The 5,000-nt window shown below is 38.3% G+C and overlaps 5 non-coding genes across 5 annotated transcripts; all 5 read right to left on the reverse strand.

The window, feature by feature from the left end:
• Positions 1-46: 46 nt before the first annotated feature.
• LOC113090531 (5S ribosomal RNA) lies at positions 47-166 on the reverse strand. Its single transcript, XR_003287149.1, has one exon. It is a non-coding gene; the product is annotated as a 5S ribosomal RNA (ribosomal RNA).
• A 1,055-nt stretch (positions 167-1,221) lies between these two features.
• On the reverse strand, positions 1,222-1,340 carry LOC113090537 (5S ribosomal RNA). The gene has a single exon (XR_003287155.1). It is a non-coding gene; the product is annotated as a 5S ribosomal RNA (ribosomal RNA).
• A 778-nt stretch (positions 1,341-2,118) lies between these two features.
• Positions 2,119-2,237, reverse strand: LOC113090532 (5S ribosomal RNA). Its single transcript, XR_003287150.1, has one exon. It is a non-coding gene; the product is annotated as a 5S ribosomal RNA (ribosomal RNA).
• Positions 2,238-2,598: 361 nt separating this feature from the next.
• LOC113090529 (5S ribosomal RNA) lies at positions 2,599-2,717 on the reverse strand. Its single transcript, XR_003287147.1, has one exon. It is a non-coding gene; the product is annotated as a 5S ribosomal RNA (ribosomal RNA).
• A 1,522-nt stretch (positions 2,718-4,239) lies between these two features.
• LOC113090539 (5S ribosomal RNA) lies at positions 4,240-4,358 on the reverse strand. The gene has a single exon (XR_003287157.1). It is a non-coding gene; the product is annotated as a 5S ribosomal RNA (ribosomal RNA).
• Between the last annotated feature and the right edge of the window lie 642 nt (positions 4,359-5,000).

Here is a 5,000-nt window from a genome sequence, read left to right on the forward strand (position 1 = left end):
TTTTTTGGCAAAATTATTACATACTAAGTACAAAAATTTCCAAAAATGCTTACAAGCACCTGGTATTCCCAGGCGGTCTCCCATCCAAGTACTAACCAGGCCCAAACCTGCTTAGCTTCCGAGATCAGACGAGATCGGGCATAGCCAGGCTGGTATGGCCGTAAGCGAAGACTGCTGCAAAGAGAATGCTATTTAAAGACAGCCAATCTACTCGCCAGTACATTATATAATAGTAGGAAAGAAAACCCAAAAGCTTAAAGCACTAGTATTCCTAGGCGGTCTCTCATCCAAGAACTAACCAGACCTAAACCTGCTAAAATTTAGAGATCGGGCATTGACTCTATTTTTTGCCAAATGTATTATATACTAAGTGAAAAATTCCAAAAGCTTTAAGGCACCTGGTATCCTAGGCGGTCTTTCAACCAAGTACTAACCAGACCTAAACCTGCTAAAATTCAGAGATCGGGCATTGACTCTTTTTTTTTTTTTTTTTTGCAAGATTATTATATAATTCTTGAAAAATATCCAAAAATTTAAAGCACCTGGTATTCCCAGGCAGTCTGCCATCCATGTACTAACCTGGCCCAAACCTGCTTATATTCAGAGATCGGGCATTGACTCTGTTTTCTTTTTTTGCAAGATTATTATATAATTCGTGAAAAATATCCAAAAATTTAAAGCACCTGGTATTCCCAGGCAGTCTCTCATCCATGTACTAACCTGGCCCAAACCTGCTTATATTCAGAGATCGGGCATTGACTCTATTTTTTGCCAAATTTATTATATACTAAGTGAAAAAATTCCAAAAATTTAAAGCACCTGGTATTCCCAGGCAGTCTCCCATCCATGTACTAACCTGGCCCAAACCTGCTTATATTCAGAGATCGGGCATTGACTCTATTTTTTGCCAAATTTATTATATACTAAGTGAAGAAATTCCAAAAGCTTAAAGCACCTGCTATTCCTTGGCGGTCTCTCTTCCAAGTACTAACTAGACCTAAACCTGCTAAAATTCAGAGATCGGGCATTGACTCTTTTTTCTTTTTTTGCAGGATTATTATATGATTTGTGAAAAATATCCAAAAATTTAAAGCACCTGGTATTTCCAGGCAGTCTCCCATCCATGTACTAACCTGGCCCAAACCTGCTTATATTCAGAGATCGGGCATTGACTCTAATTTTTAGCAAAATTATTATACACTAAGTGAAAAATTTCCAAAAAGCTTACAGTACCTGGTATTCCCAGGCGGTCTCCCATCCAAGTACTAACCAGGCCCAAACCTGCTTAACTTCCGAGATCAGACGAGATCGGGCATAGCCAGGCTGGTATGGCCGTAAGCGAAGACTGCTGCAAAGAGAAGGCTATTTAAAGATCAGCCAATCTACTCGCCAGTACATTATATAAGTAGGAAAGAAAACCCAAAAGCTTAAAGCACCTGCTATTCCTTGGCGGTCTCTCATCCAAGTACTAACTAGACCTAAACCTGCTAAAATTCAGAGATCGGGCATTGACTCTTTTCTTTTTTTGCAAGATTATTATATAATTCGTGAAAAATATCCAAAAATTTAAAGCACCTCGTATTCCCAGGCAGTCTCCCATCCATGTACTAACCTGGCCCAAACCTGCTTATATTCAGAGATCGGGCATTGACTCTATTTTTTGCCAAATTTATTATATACTAAGTGAAAAAAATTCCAAAAATTTAAAGCACCTGGTATTCCCAGGCAGTCTCCCATCCATGTACTAACCTGGCCCAAACCTGCTTATATTCAGAGATCGGGCATTGACTCTATTTTTTGCCAAATTTATTATATACTAAGTGAAAAAATTCCAAAAGCTTAAAGCACCTGGTATTCCTTGCCGGTCTCTCATTCAAGTACTAACCAGACCTTAACCTGCTAAGATTCAGAGATCATGCATTGACTCTTTTTTTTTTTTTTTTTTGCAAGATTATTATATAATTCGTGAAAAATATCCACAAATTTAAAGCACCTGGTATTCCCAGGCAGTCTCCCATCCATGTACTAACCTGGCCCAAACCTGCTTATATTCAGAGATCGGGCATTGACTCTATTTTTTAGCAAAATTATTATATACTAAGTGAAAAATTTCCAAAAAGCTTACAGTACCTGGTATTCCCAGGCGGTCTCCCATCCAAGTACTAACCAGGCCCAAACCTGCTTAACTTCCGAGATCAGACAAGATCGGGCATAGCCAGGCTGGTATGGCCGTAAGTGAAGACTGCTGCAAAGAGAAGGCTATTTAAAGATCAGCCAATCTACTCGCCAGTACATTATATATGTAGGAAAGAAAACCAAAAAGCTTAAAGCACCTGCTATTCCTTGGCGGTCTCTCATCCAAGTACTAACTAGACCTAAACCTGCTAAAATTCAGAGATCGGGCATTGACTCTTTTTTCTTTTTTTGCAGGATTATTATATAATTTGTGAAAAATATCAAAAAATTTAATGCACCTGGTATTCCCAGGCTGTCTCCCATCCATGTACTAACCTGGCCCAAACCTGCTTATATTCAGAGATCGGGCATTGACTCTATTTTTTGGCAAAATTATTACATACTAAGTCAAAATTTCCAAAATGCTTACAGCACCTGGTATTCCCAGGCGGTCTCCCATCCAGGTACTAACCAGGCCCAAACCTGCTTAGCTTCAGAGATCAGACGAGATCGGGCATAGCCAGGCTGGTATGGCCGTAAGCAAAGACTGCTGCAAAGAGAATGCTATTTAAAGATCAGCCAATCTACTCGCCAGTACATTATATAAGTAGGAAAGAAAACCCAAAAGCTTAAAACACCTAGTATTCCTAGGCGGTCTCTCATCCAAGAACTAACCAGACCTAAACCTGCTAAAATTTAGAGATCGGGCATTGACTCTATTTTTTGCCAAATTTATTATATACTAAGTGAAAAAATTCCAAAAGCTTTAAGCACCTGGTATTCCTTGGCGGTCTCTCATCCAAGTACTAACTAGACCTAAACCTGCTAAAATTCAGAGATCGGGCATTGACTCTTTTTTCTTTTTTTGCAAGATTATTATATAATTCGTGAAAAATATCCAAAAATTTAAAGCACCTCGTATTCCCAGGCAGTCTCCCATCCATGTACTAACCTGGCCCAAACCTGCTTATATTCAGAGATCGGGCATTGACTCTATTTTTTGCCAAATTTATTATATACTAAGTGAAAAAATTCCAAAAGCTTAAAGCACCTGGTATTCCTTGGCGGTCTCTCATTCAAGTACTAACCAGACCTTAACCTGCTAAGATTCAGAGATCGGGCATTGACTCTTTTTTTTTTTTTTTTTTTTTTTTGCAAGATTATTATATAATTCGTGAAAAATATCCAAAAATTTAAAGCACCTGGTATTCCCAGGCAGTCTCCCATCCATGTACTAACCTGGCCCAAACCTGCTTATATTCAGAGATCGGGCATTGACTCTATTTTTTGCCAAATTTATTATATACTAAGTGAAAAAATTCCAAAAGCTTAAAGCACCTGGTATTCCTTGGCGGTCTCTCATTCAAGTACTAACCAGACCTTAACCTGCTAAGATTCAGAGATCGGGCATTGACTCTTTTTTCTTTTTTTGCAAGATTATTATATAATTCGTGAAAAATATCCAAAAATTTAAAGCACCTGGTATTCCCAGGCAGTCTCCCATCCATGTACTAACCTAGCCCAAACCTGCTTATATTCAGAGATCGGGCATTGACTCTATTTTTTGCCAAATTTATTATATACTAAGTGAAAAAATTCCAAAAGCTTAAAGCACCTGGTATTCCTTGGCGGTCTCTCATTCAAGTACTAACCAGACCTTCAGAGATCGGGCTAAGCATACTAAGTGAAAAAATTCCAAAAATTTAAAGCACCTAGTATTCCTAGGCGGTCTCTCATCCAAGTAGTAACCAGACCTAAACCTGCTAAAATTTAGAGATCGGGCATTGACTCTATTTTTTGCCAAATTTATTATATACTAAGTGAAAAAATTCCAAAAGCTTTAAGCACCTGGTATTCCTAGGCGGTCTTTCAACCAAGTACTAACCATACATTAACCTGCTAAGATTAAGAGATTGGGCATTGTCTCTTTTTTTTTTTTTTGGTATTCCCAGGCAGTCTCCCATCCATGTACTAACCTGGCCCAAACCTGCTTATTTTCAGAGATCGGGCATTGACTCTATTTTTTGGCAAAATTATTATATACTAAGTGAAAAATTTCCAAAAAGCTTACAGTACCTGGTATTCCCAGGCGGTCTCCCATCCAAGTACTAACCAGGCCCAAACCTGCTTAACTTCCGAGATCAGACGAGATCGGGCATAGCCAGGCTGGTATGGCCATAAGCGAAGACTGCTGCAAAGAGAAGGCTATTTAAAGATCAGCCAATCTACTCGCCAGTATATTATATAAGTAGGAAAGAAAACCCAAAAACTTAAAGCACCTAGTATTCCTAGGCGGTCTCTCATCCAAGTACTAACCAGACCTAAACCTGCTAAAATTTAGAGATCGGGCATTGACTCTATTTTTTGCCAAATTTATTATATACTAAGTGAAAAAATTCCAAAAGCTTTAAGCACCTGGTATTCCTAGGCGGTCTTTCAACCAAGTACTAACCATACCTAAACCTGCTAAGATTCAGAGATTGGGCATTGTCTCTTTTTTTTTTTTTTTTGCAAGATTATTATATAATTCGTGAAAAATATCCAAAAATTTAAAGCACCTGGTATTCCCAGGCTGTCTCCCATCCATGTACTAACCTGGCCCAAACCTGCTTATATTCAGAGATCGGGCATTGACTCTTTTTTTTTTTTTGCAAGATTATTATATAATTCGTGAAAAATATCCAAAAATTTAAAGCACCTGGTATTCCCAGGCAGTCTCCCATCCATGTACTAACCTGGCCCAAACCTGCTTATATTCAGAGATCGGGCATTGACTCTTTTTTCTTTTTTGCAAGATTATTATATAATTTGTGAAAAATATCCAA

This window comes from Carassius auratus, unplaced genomic scaffold (assembly GCF_003368295.1).
Source record: "Carassius auratus strain Wakin unplaced genomic scaffold, ASM336829v1 scaf_tig00056448, whole genome shotgun sequence".
NCBI classification, from domain to species: domain Eukaryota; kingdom Metazoa; phylum Chordata; class Actinopteri; order Cypriniformes; family Cyprinidae; genus Carassius; species Carassius auratus.